The 17,873-nt window shown below is 45.5% G+C and overlaps 1 protein-coding gene across 3 annotated transcripts in view; it reads left to right on the forward strand.

Moving 5' to 3' along the window:
- Positions 1-17,873, forward strand: part of RNF216 (ring finger protein 216) — a 115,292-nt gene that overhangs the window by 67,285 nt on the left and 30,134 nt on the right. The gene's annotated exons all lie outside the window — the stretch shown is intronic.

A 17,873-nucleotide genomic window follows, 5' to 3' on the forward strand; every position in this document is an offset into this window, starting at 1 on the left:
GACCAGTGGTTTTCTTCCCAGAAGCTTAGAAGCTGTTGAGACATCATAATCCAGTCATTTCTCTGTAGCTATAAATGTGACACTTGTTTGAAACCAAGGATCGCTTTTTTTTCCTAAAGTACTCTAGATAAATGATGGAAGATAAAACAGGATTAGAATTTAGATTCTGGCCCCAAATAATAATAGATTTCCTGACAGGAAAGATATGTTACAAGAAACATTTTAGTGCTGGAATAGCTGAGCTGGCTGGCTCTTCAGTGCCCTGAAGAACAGCACACAACTTGGGTACAGTACAGATTTCATAGCAAGAAAGTGCAGTTTTCTTGGCCCAATGTAGTGAGAAGCTGACAGTTACAGCAGCCAGCCAGCAGAGGGCCCCAGAGCCTCACAAATACTGTAAGCCTGGACTTTGGCTTTCTCTGGGATGCTTGCCACTTGGCAAGCAAACACACACTGGAGTGCTCATCTCTGAACTGGGAGGAAACTCCAGCACCTCTGTGCTTGACAGGAGTCAGGTAGAAGGTAGAAGTTACAGTTATTTACAGAACAGTTGCAGAATCTGGTGACCTGATAGTCATCTGTGGTCTTACATTGAGGGTGGGGCATGGGGCTGTGTGCCATTGTATGTAAAAGAAGAATCCACTTGCCTCCACTGGAACTAGGAAAGGAGCAAGAAACTATCCAATTCCTTCATGTTCTAGTATCTCCTTGCCCTGATTTTTACTGGGTCTTGATTCAGTCAGTAATCCTAATGGTCTCTGCATGTATGACCCTCCCCCTGGGCAGAATCTTTTTTGCCTGGGAGATCCTGAGCACTCCCAGGACTGTGGACAGTCAATGCCAGAACAGGGTTAAGCAGTTTGGCTCTTAATCCTCAGTATTAGCAATTGAGTGACAAGATTCCAGACTGGTTCTTAGTAATTTTTTTCTAAACTGAGTATCCTGAGGATAAGTATGATTGATTGATTGATTGATTGGTTATTGATAGCTTAGAACAATGCCTTTATAAGTGCTTGCTATTATTACAATCTAACCAAAACTGTATGCAGGCCTTTGAATCATGGCCTGGATCTTATACTTCACTCCCTTTTATGTATGTAGAGAGGTTTGCCACTTTTTTCTCCTTGATAGTAGAAAGCTTGAAGGGATCTGAAGAATGCAGAAGAATGCAGATATATCATTAGCAATCACACCCTACAATGGGTAGACCTTATCTCATGTTCACCTTTAGTGAGTGTGGGAGGTGTTGCCTGTGCCATAGCGTTCAGAGGCAAGGGAAAACAGAATAATTGGTGACCGTTTGATTGACACAGTGGCAGTGTGTTTTCAGCAGTCTATAAGTAATGTGTGTTTTCTCTGAAATGAACACCTCAACAGATAAGAAATTTTCCAGTACAAAATAAAATCATTTCCCCACTATATGAGCTCTGTCATAGTGCTCTCAGAATGGATGGGAAGTACATGCACTCATACACGTGTGTTTTCTGTAGTGGTATTTTACTTAAATCAGGCCATCAGTTAGATTCCTTAAGAACGGCACTTATATGGTTCAGTTTGTTTTGGTTTTGTTTTGGTTTTTAAGAATGAATAATCCCACCTTAGCCAGTGTGGCTCAGTGGCTAGAGTGTCGGCCTGAGAACTGAAAGGTCCTGGGTTCAATTCCGGCCAGGGATACGTACCTCAGTTGCAGGTTCAATCCCCTGCCCCAGTCAGAGCACATGCAGGAGGCAACCAATCAATATGTCTCTCTCCCTTTCTCTCTCTCTTTCTCCCACTCTCTCTGAAAAACAATGGAAAAAATATCCTCAGGTGAGAATTTTTTAAAAAGAAAGAAAAAGAAACAACCCCTACCCACTGGAACTATGGGCCTCGAATGAGATTATATCTGGCATTGACTGGTCCCATTTTGGAGCACCCCAGCTGGACACACACCTGGTCTAGGCCCACCACGGTCACCCTTGAAATAATAGCATAGGATAATGGCTGGAGGGGAAGCGCTTTGAACCTGAGGCCCAAGGAAGACTGGTGGTTTTCTGAATGTCACAGTTCTCATACTGTACTGTGTTTGTGAGTCCTTTATTTCTTTCCCAGTTGTTAGGCCTGAAGTGCCGTGCTTCCAAAAGAATAAGGGCTTTGTTCCCTGGCCGGTGGGTTCAATGGTTAGAGTATTGGCCCACAAAGGGTCTTGGGTTCGATTCCCAGTTAAGGGCACGTACCTGGGTTGCAGGATCCCCAGCTCCACAGTCGGGGCTCATGCTGGAGGCAACCAATCAATGTCTATCTGTCTGTCTCCTTCTGTCTCTGCCCCCTCTTTTCTCCCTCTCTCCCTCCCTCTCCCCCTCCCTTTCCCCATCCTTTCCACTCTCTAGAAATCAATGGGAAAAAATATTCTCAGGTGAAGATTTAAAAACAATAATAATGTCTTTGATTGGACCAGCTTTTTCTGGCTCAAAGCTACTATTCCCAGTTGTACACCACCTGTGCCTCTCAGGGTATCCAGGACGCCATTTTTGTTCCAAAGAGCACCCCTGAAGCAGTAGCTGGGCAGACAGGACTGAGGCAGTGGATCTAGAGCAGACTGCGCCATGTGTTCTGCACAGACATGCTGTGCAGACGGGCTGTAGGGACAGGGTCACTGCCTCTGCTGTGAGTGTGGCTTGTCTCATTTCAGAGCAGTACTTCTTGCACCTGCTGTCAACACTTTTACGGTCAGCTTTGTTTTGTGTTAAAATTTGCATAAATTTTTAGGGTATGGCACTGGGGAGGTAGGAATTTCTTTGGAAAGAGAAAAACTAAGAAGTGGTTCTATGATCTGTGTGGTTTTGCCTCTTTCCCGCATCCACTGAGATACAGCGAAGGAAAGTCCCTTTCAACTTCCCCTTTGATTGACTGATCCTGAGCCTTTAGCCTTCTGAATCCAGAGCCTCAGGTTCTTGTCTGACTGACCTGATGTCTATGCAGGATAGTTAGGAATTGACGAGATGCTGGTTGTGAAGCTCTCAGTACAGCAACTAACACAGAATAGGCACTTAACCAGTGATGCTTTATTAAAGTGTTCCAGAGCTACTTCTTTCTGTTCCATTATCTTAAAATCAAAAACCTTTCAGTTAGCCCGGCCGGGTGTGGCTCAGCTGTTGAGCATTGATAGGATCCAGGAGATCGGTCAGGGCACATGCCTGGGTTTCGGGCTAGGCAGCCAATCAATGACTCTCTCATCATTGATGTTTCTCCCTCTCTCTCCCCTTCCTTTCCTCTCTCTGAAATCAATAAAGATATGTTTTTAAAAACAACAAAAAAACACAACCTTTCAGTTAAACTGTGGGAGGTCTGCTGTGTTACATAGGAAGCTAGCTTTTTCATACATAAACTGTTTCTTTGGGGGTTTTTTAATCCTCACCCGAGGATATTTTTTCCATTGCTTTTCAGAGAGTGGAAGGAAGAGAGAGAGAAACATCAATGTGAGAGAGACACATCAATTGGTTGCCTCCTGCATGCACCCTGACCAGGCTGAACCTGCAACCAAGGTACGTGCCCTTGGCTGGAATCAAACCCCAGACCCTGCACTCTGCGGTCCAACTCTCTAACCACTGAGTGAAACCAGCCAGGGCCATACATGAACTGTTTTTTGCATCCACATTACTTTAAAGTCTCCCCTTTGTGCTTCTGCAGGTTGAGTGAGCATCAGTGCCCCTTTGACCAGGCTTCCCAAGAATTCCATGGCTAGCAGGCTTTTTTAATAGGCTGTGATGACTTAGAGTTGTTTGGGTTTGGGGGTTTTTTGGGGGTGTTGTGTTGTGTTGTTGTTATTTTCAGAATGGAGCCAAATGGAAGAATTCCTTCAGAACTTCACATCCTTCCATTTCATAGGTCTACTCTCTCACTCTTGATGGTATCCTTGGCCTCCTGTACTTGGTCCCCTGACTCTCTCCTCCTCCCTCCTGTATGCCCTATAATGTCAAGTCTGCCTTGCTGTTCCTTCACATCACCCCAGTTAGATTCTACAGTGGCTCCTAGAACCCCAGGCTTTTGTCACTGTCTCTAGTCTGGCCCCTTCCTCCTGATTTCTCACAAACCAGGCCAGGCCCCACCTGCTTGCATCTGTTCATGTAGATGCCTTCACCTTAGACCATCTTCCCCCATTCTCTTCACCTGTTTTCCAGTTATCTCCACAAAGCCGTTTCCAGCCTACACTGCTCAGTTGGTCCTACCGCACTAGGTACCATATGTAAGCAGTCAGGCAGAGGATGTTTTACTCTTTGGGGCTCCATAGAAGAGTCTTAGTAATTACTGTATGTTTAACCTACTTCTCCCACTCAGGCGTAGGGCTGTGCCAGATGCAGTACTGCCCACAGGTGGGATTTGGTGTTGGAGACAAATTGGTCAATAAACTGGCTCAGAGGGTCCAGATAGAGTAAAGGGGATACCCTCACCGTGCATGTGTGTGCCCATCCCACCGTGAGTAGGTGAAGAGGCTGATAGACACCAGTCCATATCTCTTGTTAAGACACAACAAAACCTATAAATCGCAGCTTCTTAGGCTAAGGCCCAGGAAATCCCAGTACTTATGTAGATTTTTCTGACCAAGGGATCCCCAAAGGTCAAGCAATAGAATCCAGAGAGATAAACTCAAGGACCTCTGGCCAGAGAAGCACCTTAGCAGTGTCCAAGCAAAGATACATGCTCCACGTGTCCTGAAAGGCATTGGCTTCTCACCTGCCATCCTAGACCCCTACCCTTTCTTCTCCCTGCAGCCCCACCTCCACTTTCCCAACCTCTCACCCCCTGTCCTTCACCCTGTACCCTCACCTGCATTTCCACAGCAGCCTCCTAACTGGGTTCCTGCTTCTGGAGTGGCTGGTCTTCCTAAAGAGCAAACTTAGCTGTGTTACCTCTCACCTAAAACCTTCCGGTAGCTCCCCCTGGCTCTCAGGATGTCCCTTAGGAGGCCTTACACATCTGCCTGGCTCTACTCAGCCTCGCCAGGCTCCTCCCTACCACATATACCTCTCCCAGCATCTCATTACAGCCACACACTCCCTGAGTTTCTGCACTAGCAAGGCTTTCTCCCATCTCCACGTTTGTACTTACTGCACCTTCTACCCTCTCCTGGGCGACTCTTCCTCAACCTTGGAGCCTCAGCCAGACCCTCTCCTTTGTGCAACCTTCCCTAGCCCCACCTCACCCATAGCCCTCCCCTGAACACCTAGAACACCTGGAACATCTGAACCAACTTCTTCCTTGCCCCCCACTACACTAGCTGATCCCTGAGCAGAAACACTGCAGGATCCATCTCTTTTAACTGGTACTTGCTCAGGACTTCGTATAAGCATTTGTTTGAATGAACACGTGAGTCAGTCATGAGGAGTAGATCTGAGAGGCTCCTGCATCCCACCTGGTCAGCCGGGTTGAAGCCCAGCTGAATAAATAAGTCTCCCAGCCTGTTACCAATCTGGTCTTGGGGAGGAGTGCTAATAAGATGGCCAGTATCCCTGCTTCTTGGGCCTGAATGGCAGCGCCTGGTCTTTCCACTTATCTGGCTCACAGTGTGTCATCAGACCTAAACTGAGATAAAGTGGACAGAAAGAAGACCTTTCTTTCTAAGTTTGGCAAAGAGTAGTAGCCAAAGTATATGTGCTGTCTACACAGGAATCCACAGAAGGAAACTAGGCAGCCTGTTGGGTGAGGGTCATTAATTAGCATTTATTTGGGAAAATCAAATCATCAAGGTAACAGTCATGACTGTCCTAGAGGAAAGCCACCAAAGCAGGGCCTCCTCACAGGGAGATAGGGCTGTGATTCAGGTGTGCACTAGCTGTAACAGAGTATCCCAAGAGCTGGTCCTGCACCCACCCAGGGCCACTGTGTCAGAATCGGCCTCTCCTGGTAGCAGCCCTGGTGATTCTTCTACACACAGGAAACAAGTGCCAGGGCCAAGGGTTCTGTTCAACAGCACTGGTCCAGAGGCTGGATTTTCTCACACTGGCCCAAACGAAGTCCACATGAGATCTGTACAAATCAGAATGTTAGTTTAGTTACAGATGTAGCTGCCACATAAGATACTTAAGTCGGCCTTCCAGCACATGCTGCCCAAGGAAGGGAGAAAGGTCCAGTCATCTCATGGCCAGGTGTCAGCGCTGCAGGATGGTAGCTGTGACAAGGCCAGAGCTATTGACCTGCCGGTGCAGTTCCCTCTCCCTTAGAGTATGTGGAGTCAAGCTGACAAATTCTTTGATTTCCCCTTTTTCTAACCTCAGCTAACTGGGGTAACATGTCTCTGTTCCTCAGATCTGTTGGAACTTGCACTAGCCATAATGCCCTCCTGTTTGATTTGCATTGCCTCTTCTGCCACTTGTCTGTCTCCCCCACGAAATACGGGCATTTCTCATGTTAGCCCTGAGGAAGACAGTACCTCCTCTCCAAGTTCTGCCCTGTGAGGGGCCCTTGCTCTCTGCCTCCCCCAACACCCTTGCCTTGTTAGCTGACTCCTTGAGACTACAGATGCAGTCTTGAGTGGGAGGTACAGCTTTTGGTTTTAATGAGATCTGGAGCCTCTTTTCCAGGGAGTGGAAATAGTGGGGTCGAGAAGGGAGAGCTGGCTTTGCTGGCTGCTTCTGCCAGGCCCAGCTTCCAGGAAGTCCAGGAGTAGCCTTGCAGGGAGCAAAGAGGTCTGCTTGAATTTGTTTTTGCCCAAGTTCTAGCACTGTTTATTTTTGACAGGTTGAAATGATCTCTTCCTAATAGTTGCCACCACTTCCTAATAGTTGCTTTGCTACTAAGCCCTTCTAAGCGCTACTGTGCTGCCTGATTCTCATGCATTGTTGCTCACTAGGAGCATTCCCTCCAGGGAAAACTGGAGATGGGACCATTTTTCAATTCCTCACAATGGTCCCTGGGAGTTCCTATTATGAGAAAGATCCTCTCTGATCCTTTAAAGAAACTTTAGGTTTTTGAATGAATAAATGAATTGTAAGTTAATGGCTTTCAAACTGTTTTTAATGTGACCTGTAGTAAGAATATATTTTATCACAAACCAATACATACATAAATGTACACAGATATATATGTGTATAACAGAAACAGTAGTTTTACAAAACAAATGCCTGACATGTGGAATGCACTCTAGTATCTTCTTTTCTGTTCTAGTTTTTTTTAAAAAAAAACAACACAACACTGGTCATTATCTACTAAAATGATTTTGCAACCCACCAATGGGTTGCAATTCTTAGTTTAAAAATCATAGCTGTAAGTAACTTTGCTTCCACAAACTTGTATTGTTGTATCAAGTATCTGCTGTCAGCAAATCCTTTGGGTGGGGCTTAGTCACAGCCTCTGCCCTCCTGCCCTTTCAAGCCTGAGTGAAGTACCAAGGCCTGAGCTCTCTCCATGAAAATGGGTCCAGCACAGAGGGGTGCTTTGGACCAGCCTCACTCAAATCCTTGTAGAGAGAATCCTCTTTAACCTCTGTTTACTCTGATAAGCGTCAAAGTCCTTATTACCTCCCAGGCCCCAGACACCTGCCTTCCATTCAGCCTCTACTGGCCCTCTGCCCCACTGCTTATGTTTCTTACTCAGCCTCTAGCTCTTTTCTCTTTGGCACCACAAGACTCACTTCCTCAGCTCTCAACTTTTTGCTCAGACACCTTCTCAGAGAGGCCTTCCCCAGCCACCCACTTTATAATTGTGAACAATTTCCCTCTCTGCACCCCAGCATTAGCATTCTTCCTTTCTGTATTTTTCTCCTTAGCACATAAATGTCCACTTCCTGGCATTGCCTTGGGTGTTGCCAATATACCATTGATTCTGTTACATAAATGGGCATTTGAGAAAAACAGTCATCGGTATTTGAATAACTGCTATATAGGAACTGATATTTTTGTTTGTATTATTCTGGTAAAGGTAAAATAGAACTTGTATGTATTCCAGGAAGCATTGACCTCCCACTTTTTCTTAAAAGTCCTGGTCCCCATAGTAGTCAAAAGCTGGCAGCTGTAGCTTTCCCAGTCAGTATTTCTCAAGCGTTGCCCTCTCCCAGACAGTGTAAACCTGGTGGGTTTCGGTGCCTTTATAACTTTCTGTCTCTAGAGGGCAGCATTAGCACAGAAACCAAAGTTGTGGCCACCTGTTTCAATTTGTCACCACCTACTTCTGGTGGATCCAAAGGAAAGAAGTGCTTGACTTCTTTCTCATCTGCAGGAGTAAGACTTGGAGATTTCTTTCTTCAAACTCTGCTTCTGTACATAGAAATCATAGGGTGCACATCCAGTGCACACATTTTTTTAAACCCCCCTAATTTAGTGCATGACCATTAAAAACAATAATATGAAATCTTACCCAAAGAAGTAATTTCCTCAGGAATGTTTCCCAGATTTGAATTTCTTCACTTAGAAATCTAGGCTCTCCTGCCTCCAAGAGATGATTTACTCTGAGGAAAAGAAAGAAATCCTCTACAGAGAGAGCTCGGCTTCTCTTTGTGATGCAGTCAGATAATTACAAGACAGCACTAAAAGAACTAATGTTTGAATTTTGTTTGCACTGTAAGAAAAGTGGACTCAGGCAGGCTGGATGTCTTGTTCTGGTCAGCAGGGGTAGGAGGAACCTATGATCTAACCTTGGGTGGTAGCTGACTTCTAGAGCCCCTGGATTGGGGGGGTAGACCCAGGCTGATTTTTCATCCTGACCCCTCTTAAACTAGAGGTTCCAGGCACAGGTTGTCAGGCACTACCACTTGTAAAGCTCCTTTTACGAAAATGAAGAGATCAGTTTCCACGTATTAAAGGTATAGGAGAAAATCAATAGAAACAGCTTAATTGAAATATATTTAGCCCAGCCTGGCTGGCATGGCTCAGCAGTTGAGCATTGACCTAGGATCCAGGAGATCACAGTTCAATTCCTGGTCAGGGCACATGTCCAGGTTTCGGGCTCCATCCCCAGTCGGGGGCATGCAGGAGGCAGCCGATCAATGACTCTCTCATCAAGGATGTTTCCCTCCCTCCCTCCCTGCCCCCCTCCCTTCCTTTCTCTGAAATCAATAAAATATTTTTTAAAAAGAAGAAGAAAAGAAACATATTCAGCCCTGGCTGGTATGGCTCAATTGGATGTTGTCCTATGCACCAAGAGGTTGCTGGTTCAATTCCCAGTCAAGGGAATATGCCTAGGTTTCAGGCTCAATCCCTAAGAGTCAGCTGATCGGTGTTACACTCTCACATCAGTGTTTCTCTCTCCCCTGCCTCCTCTCTGTCAAAATCAATAAACTATTAAACAGAAGAAGAAATATATTCAGTACTTTCTCAAGCACCATCTGCAAGCATTTGGCCATTAGCTTCTTGGTAATAACTGATCTTTCCAGTTTTGTGCATTGGATTTCAAAAGGGAGATAGGGAGCAAAGAAAGGAACCACAATGAAAAATATGTATATAACCTGTATCCTTAAGACATAAACCCTAATGAATTAACCTGAAAGTGTCTTATATGTAACTTGATTTTCTCATAAAATCATCATACTTTACGTAATTATAAATTTGAAGGCCTGAGAGGGAGGAAATGACATTATTTTGGGCAGGAGTTGTCAAGAAGTCTCGTGGCTTTTTCCCCTGTGTAAGTTCCACGTCCCTGGAGCAGTGGCGGGGCCTCTGCCTGGAGGAGAGTGTGCTTTGTCTTGCCGCCTTCTTCTCTCTGTCACTTTTCATGTATTCAGCCCCTCCTGTGGGTTAGACCTAGTATGAGGCCCTAGAAATTCAGAGATAACTGGGGCATAGAATGGTAAGTAAGCTCCTTGCAATCAGGAATTTGAGGCTTTTTTTTTTTTTTTTTTTTTTTTTTTTTTGCGTAGATGAATTGAACCCTTCATTCCAAGCCTGTCTACATTGACCAGCAGGGCATAGTCTTTGCCTGCAAGGAGTGCTTGGCTTCTTGGAGTTGTGATGTAATCAGATAATTATAAGACATTATTAGAAGTGCCATAATAGAGTGGGAGTCACATGCTCCAGGAGTCCAGGAAAAGAGTGCCAACTTTTGCCAGGTCATTTCAGTTTCCTAGAGCCCCTGGTATTTGAAATGAGAACTGACGAGTACATGTTGCCAGAAGAAAAAGGACATCTAGGCAGAGCATTGCATGGTTGAGGATGTTGGGCGTGTGGCACTGGCAGGAGGCCGACCATACTGGCCCTGGACAAGCTATGCTGCCCGCTGTGGGTGCTACCTCTCTGAGCTCCTCTCACTCTACTCCCCATCCTGCTTTCACTGCTCTACTAGATACCCTCAGGTTTGAGCTGAAACGCCAGCTCTGCATGAGGTGTCCTTCACACCAGTGTAAGATGGCAGCCTCCCTGCCTGCACTCCTGCCCCAAGCCTCTCCTACAGAGTACATGTCCTTCTGTCTGTCTGCCCACTCACCCACTGCCTCCCAGAACGTAGACTCTAGGAGGGCAAGGCCTTTATCTGTTCACCGATCCTTTGCTGAGAACAGAGCCTGGTCGCTATGGACACTCTAGGAAGTATTTGTTGAGGGATGAAAGAGGAAAAGTGAGAGTTTTGTCATTCCTTTCAGTGCAGAAATCGCCTCCATTACCAGTACCATTCGGAATAGGGCTTTGACCCAGAGCAGTGTGGGTGATGGTAATGATCACAAGCATTGTCATTAACAAGTCTTCATATATCATAGTCCTGGCCACCTTTAGAGAAGTGAGTGCAAGTACTTACGAGTCTGGGCCCAGGGGCTGGTTGAGAGGAGGACCAGGTAGCTGATTTGGCTCTGCTGTGGCACACCAACGTGGAGCCTGCCTGTGTCTGTGCATCTAATGGGAACCTAAAACGTGCTTCCTTCTGTGCCCTGCCGACATGCAGCTGGCTGAAGGTGACAGGACCAGCTGCTTCCTCATGTGTCCAGTCTAAGGTTGCTCAGTGATTAGAAGTTTCCTATCACCATTAAGAAATCCCAGTCCATCCTGCGTCTTAATGGGTCATTCCTCGCTCTCCAGGAAGCATGGGGAGCTGGTGTCCTACACAGCTGTGGCTGGGCGTCCACGTCCTCGAAACCCTGACACTCGGTTCTCCGCAGCCTTGCTAATCTTTCATTTGTGGTCTCCTTACACAAGATACCCATTGTAACCTCAGGGTTTGTCTCATACCGTAGTGCCCTTGCGTTTTCCAGTAAGCAATGACCTGTTCTTGCTTGCAAACATGAGAATAGAGGAGAACGAGCAAGTGGATTTGGAATCATGCAAACTTGAGTCCATAGCTCTGTGATCTTAAACAAGTTAATATGCCTCTCTGAGCCTTCCTTTTCTCATTTACTTGGGGGGGGGGGGGAGCTATGTTCTAGTACTTCCCTTATGGAGTTGCTTTTGAAAATTGAATGAAAAGCACCCTGTACCAGAAGATGTTTGAATTGGGAACCCAGAGCCAGTAGTGGGGTAGTGGGAGGGATGTGAGAGTTCAAGGTGCTTGTTAAAGGTGCGCCTTACCTTGCCCTGGCCAGTGTTGCTAAGTGGTTAGAGCATCAGCCTGCACACCGAAGGCTTTCAGGTTCAATTCCCAGTCAAGGGCACGTACTTGGGTTGCAGGTTCGATGCTTGGCCCAGTCGGGGCACGTGCAGGAGGCAGCCAATCGATGTGTCTCTCTCACATTGATGTTTCTCTTTCTTCTCCTCTCTGTCTCACCCACTCCTTCCACTCTCTCTCAGATATCCTCAGGTGAGGATTAACACTCAAAAAAAGGTGCCCCCTACCTTGTAGATGACATCCAGCGAGAAATTCATCTAATGAGCCAAAATTGAAAAAGAATCTTTTAAAAATAGTAATCAACTCCATTTCTGAAACCATATAGGAAAAGCAGTCCTCTTATTCCCAACAAGAATAGACAGGCATGCTGCCATTTCCCCAGTTCGAGGTTGGTCTCAGCCCTGCCAGGCTCAATGTTGGCACAGCTTGGTTCAGGAAGGAGTTTGTGGGGGGCTGTGGAGGAAGTCTGGCCAAGAATAGAATTCAGACTCTAGGGCTTGTTCTCCTAGAAGTTATCATCTTGGCCCTAGTGTAGTGAGGGGAGTTGCTACAAGGTCCTACAGCCTAGCTATCCATCCCTCCACCATCAGCAGCCAGAGTGATCTTTTGCAAATGTAAATCAGATCACTTCACCTATTCAGTCTGGCTTTCCAAATTCCCGCTGCAGCCTCAGTGTCTGCACGCAGGATTGACCACTGTCCACTCTAACTCCCTACCCTACCCCCACCCCGCCCCTTGGACTCCGTTCACACCAACTTCCTCTGAGCTCCTGGAATGAGACAGGCCCTCTTCCTTGCCAAAGCCTGCACACATCCTCTCTTCCCTCTGCCCAGAACACCCTTCCCCCATACCTGCTAACCTTGCTCACCCTTCAGGGCTCAGCTTCAGTGTCACATCCTCAAAAAGGCTTTTCTGACCCTGGCTAATTTTTTTTTTCTTTTCTTTAAATCCTCACCCGAGGATATTTTTCCCATTGCTTTTCAGAGAGAGGGGAAGGAAGAGAGAGGAAGGGGGGGGGGAGAGAGAAACATCAATGTGAGAGAGACACATCGATTGGTTGCCTCCTTCATGTGCCTTAACTGGGGCTGGGGATTGAGCCTGCAACTGAGGAATGTGCCCTTGGCAGGAATCGAACCCGGGACCCTTCAGTCCATGGACCAGTGCTCTAACCAGAGCCAAACCAGCTAAGGCTGACCCTGGCTAATTTAACTCTGCTGTTTTACACTACATCACCTGATGCTTTTCCTCTGAAATGTTCCTGTAATGGTTGTAGTTTTGTTTGTTTCATATCTATTGTTGGGTGTGTGTGTTTTCACTAGAACATATGCTCCAAGAAGGTAGAAACTGAGTCTAACTTGCTTATTGCCTTATCCCCAACATCTCATACAGCACTTGACAAATGATAGAAATTCCTCAGATACCGAGAATGAATAAAGACTCCAGTCTAAAATTAAACTTATGTTCTCACCTGTCCTCCCACCCTCACTCATATCTGTTCCTCCTGCATCACTTGATCCAGGTTTATGTTGCCACCAGCCCAGCTGGAGTCCCAAGTTAGAAACCCAGAAGTTACTCTAGACTTCTCCCTCATCACTCTCAGAGACTCTTCCAGTTGTGCTTAACTGTCTTCCTTCCTCCAGTCTCAGCCTCTTCAGTCCACCAAAGCATTAGCAAACCAAGCCCGGACAGCTTGCTGCCTTGTCGTGACTTCCCATATCTAGAGCAGTAGGTGCACAGCTCTGTAGTCGTGATTTCTCACTGTGTAGAGCGGAACACCCCGCATTATATGTGTTCATTTATAAGTCGTGTGTATGTACTACTGTTGTAACATACATTACAAAACATGAGGAAATATAGACAATTTTAAAGGGTGATTTTAAATAGATCTTACTTTAAAATAATTTTATTTAATGATATGAAAACCTTCTATGCTCGTTAAAATGTTAACAGTAAATATGTATCATTGTTGAAATGTTTGATTGAAGGTCTGGTTCTACATTTTATTTTATTTTTTTAAGTATATCTTTATTGATATCAGAGAGAGGCAGGGGGAGAGAGAGAGACATCAATGATGAGAGAGTCATTGATCAGCTGCATCCTGTAGCCCCCTACTGGGGATCGAGCCCACAACCTGGGCATGTGCCCTGACCAGGAATCGAACCATGATCTCTTGGATTATAGGTTGATGCTCAACTGCTGACCCACGCCGGCTGGGCTGGTTCTACATTTTAGTTACTTGACTGTAATGGCTGTCATAGCTGGGAAAGGTACTCCACAAAGAATGTCAACCCAGATGGGAAAAGTTCTTTACTAGTTGCCTGGCTGTTCTCACCGCTCACAATATTCTATTCAGTCCCATGAAGATGCCAACTCCTCCATCTGACATAGCCCCTCCCCCTCTCCTTTGCTTTCTCTCCCAGATGTGCATGTGCGGTTGTGTATACTATTACGTTTAACTCCACTGTGCTCTACTTGGTTTGCTCCAATATCTGTCTTCCTCAGGAGACTGTGTGCATCCTTGCCCAAGGCAGAATAGAAGTTCATGGATTCCGTTAAAGAAAGGAAGGGAAACCCACTGATTTTGCCTGAGCTTTGAAGTTTCCAGCATGTCTCACTGTCTGTTTTTCTGTCTTAAAATTGGTCTCTTTCTGGACTTAGCTGTTATCCATATGTCATTGGAGCCTGGAATTTCAAAGATTAGATTTGGATTGGACACCAGCTCATGTCCCATATCTAGGTCAGCAACTTCTCCCCTCCGGAGAGTGAGTCTATAAGTCTCACCATTCAAAAATTGGTGAGCAGTTTCTGCTGTGTGCTGCTTCTGAGACAAGGCTGGAAGTCAGGCAGGTAGATGGAGCGTGCATGGGGAGCTAAGCAACTTCAGATAGTCCTGGAGGCATGGAGAGCAAGGAGGGCAGTCTGCTGACTTGAACCCTCAGTCTCATCTTCTCTCAGGTTCTTTACCAGCAGCAGGAAGCTCTGCTGAGTGTAGACAAGGTGATGAGACTTAATCTTATGCCTTACCCATAAAATATTTAAGCAGCAGAAAACAAATGAAGGGAGGCTGTATTTTCCTTATATTGCAAAGTTAAGACCTTTAATGAATAGTCAAAACACCTCAATGCATCATGAGGACTAAAGGGCAACATAAAACTTAACCAGAAATCTCTCTGATGTCATGAAGAACATGGACTGATAGCTGCTTAACCAGTTAACCAGTGTGTACACAGCCCTCTTCATTTGGAGGGAAGGAGCTGCCTCCTTTGTTGTATTTGGGTGATGATGAATTTAACTGTTTCCTCCTGATCTAAAAATGCACACAGGCGATGAAAAGCATGGTCTCCTATTCTGTTTGATAGCCAGGATGTGCATGGCCTTTGTGTCTTGAAGTTACTTGTTAAAATGTACTCTCCCTTCCAAAATGGTCCTTGGGACTTTCTCATTAACCTCACTTTGAAGAATGTGATTTCTTCATGTCAGAAACACTCAAGAACATTTCTTCTGCCTAATATCGTTTAAGCGTTTGTTGAGTCTAGGAACAAAGCCTGGCTGTGCTTGAGAGGAAAGAATTACAATTTAGTAAAGTATATACTGTGTTTAGAAGTGGTCTTTTTTTTTTTTTTTAATTTATTTTTATTGATTTCCGAGAGAGGAAGGGAGAGGGAGAGAGAGAGAGAAACATCAGTGATATGAGAGTCAGCATTGATCGGCATCCTCCTGCATGCCCCCTTCTGGGAATGGAGCCTGCAACCCAGGCATGTGCCCTGACCTGGAATAAACCTCTATCTCCTGGATCTTAGGTCGCTGCTCAACCGCTGAGCCATACCCAGCCAGGCAAGAGGGTACATTTTTAAAAAGAAAGCTCCGCATGTTAAATTTACTCAGCCTGCTGTATGCTTACCTTGTTTTAATTGTGGGCCTCCATGTGTAACTAGCTAGACTCTTCAAAAGACATTTTAGCCTGGCCAGCTTGGCCCAGCAGTTGAGCATCGACCCTATGATCCAGGAGATTGTGGTTCGATTCCTGTTCAGGGCACATGCCCGGGTTGTGGGTTCAGTCTCCAGTGGGGGAGCGTGCAGAAGGCAGTCAATCAATGACTCTCTCATCATTGATGTTTCTATTTCTCTCTCTCCCCCTCTCCCTTCCTCTCTATGAAATCAATAAAGATTGTTGTTTGTTTTTTTAAACACATTTTAGTTTTATTCTCTGGGACCCCTGGGCCCTTCAGTGAGAAGTACCATGGCTGAAAATCCACACATGGACCTAAAGGAGAACCACTGTGATTTTAGAAATGAATGGTAGCTTCACAGTGACCGCTTACAACTGACTCAGCTTGGCCAGGTCATCTTGCTGTTGTGGACCTGTGCCTCACCTGGAAAATGGGTTCTTCCCTTACGAAGACGGTCCCATGAATTAATAACTGCATCTCCAGGAATGGCACAAAGTACTATCTAAATGCAGTGCATTGTTTTCAAGCTGCTATTCCTGGAGTGTGGCTAGGTTAGTATTGTTTTGAAGGTTAGGATCCAGATACCAGTTCATCTATTCTCCAGCTGTTGTTTATCCAGTTTCCCAGAATAGTCAGGCACAAGGTTTTATAAAAATGGGGTTTGTTCCTGGCTGGTGTGGCTCAGTTGGTTGAGCATCGTCCTGTGCACAAAGAGGTCACTGGTTCAATTCCCTGTCAGGGCACATACCTAGGTTGTAGGTTAGATCCCTGGTTGGGGTTCATATGGAAGACAACTGACCAATGTTTCTCTTTAACATCTATGTTTCTCTCTCTCATCCTCTCCCTTCCTCTCTCTCTCTAAAATCAATAAAGAAATAAAAAATTTTAAAAAACATTTTTTAAAAATGGGTTTTACGCTGCTTTTGGTGTGTAATAATTGTCACTACTGATTTAGCCTCTGTTTACTGACAGGGATGTAGTTAGTTAGTGAACTGACAGAGAACATCGTTCATATTGGAAGCAACAGCATTTAATATAGAATTTCTGATCAGCTCATCTCCACCCCTACCCCACCTCATTACATTGATTGAACCTTTTTACAACACCCACCAAAGGGTTCAAGTTCTCAGCTACCCAAGTAGTCCATTACATTTTTCTCTCTTTAAATTTTGTTTTGTCTTTTAATTAGATAGTGCATTTATATAGTATAAGATTCAAAAGGCCTACAGCCTGGCCGGGCGTGGCTCAGCGGTTGAGCGTCGACCTAGGGTCCAGGCGATTGGGGTTCAATTCCTGGTCAGGGCACATGCCCGGGTTGCGGGCTTGATCAGTGACTCTCTCATCATTGATGTTTCTGCCTCTCTCCCTCTCCTTTCCTCTCTCTGAAATCAATAAACATATATTTAAAAAACAAACAAAAGGCCTACAGTAGTAAGAAGTCTCACCCCTGCCTTCCAGCCACTCAGGACAATCAATACTACCAATTTCTTGGGTATCCTTTCAAGTTGGTTTTATATATCACTATCTTTTCCCACCACCTTTTTTATGTAGAAATGGTAGCATCTATATTGTACATACTATTCTATGCCTTTTTAGAATCATCTTAGCGGTGTTTATTAGAAAATTTTCAATAATAAGTGGAGAATACAGTGATCAATGTTTTTAGAATTGATGTGAAGATATAATCGAGTAACTCTTCTGGTGATCTCTAGCCCATCTGCTCCCAAATGCTTAAACATTTACTCCCAACTACCTGCCTGACATCTCTGCTGGGTGTCCCACAGGTTCCTGTGCCATCACCACCCAGATCAAATTCTGGATCTTAAAGCCTGCCCTCCCCCTACCCAATCCAGTCCTTTCCCACTGTTCCCAAGCTCCATCTGTGTTGCTGTTACCTTGTGTTGCACAAACCAGAAACCAGGGTGTCATCCTTGACACTTCCCTCTCCTTACTCCCAAAGCCAGGCCATCACCACACCAGCAAGTATGGCTTCCTAAATTTTTCTCAAGTCACTCAACTTTCCTTCATGCCCTCACCTAACTCCCTATGTCTGGGTGGGCCTCCTTGATCTCTCTCCTGGATGACTTTAAATAGCTTCCTAACTGTCCTTCACACTTTCACTCTTTCTTCCTGTCAACCTGTTCTTCACGAAGAATGATCTAAAATCACAAAGCTAATGATACTACTTCCATGCTTGACACCTTTGGATGCCTTCCTAGTGCTCTTAGGATAAAAGTCAAACTGATCATCACACCCTACAAGGCCCCTGTGGGCCTCACCAGGCCCACTGTCTGCAGTTCAGCTACAGAAACCAGACTTGCCCTGCTTCACCTCCCAGCTCCACTTACTTCCTTTGCCCAAATGCTGTTCTTTCGCTCCCTTTGACTCACCTTTCAGATCTGTCTCCAACTCCTCAAGCCTTCA

This window comes from Miniopterus natalensis, chromosome 4 (genome assembly GCF_054644295.1).
Source record: "Miniopterus natalensis isolate mMinNat1 chromosome 4, mMinNat1.hap1, whole genome shotgun sequence".
NCBI classification, from domain to species: Eukaryota; Metazoa; Chordata; class Mammalia; order Chiroptera; family Miniopteridae; genus Miniopterus; species Miniopterus natalensis.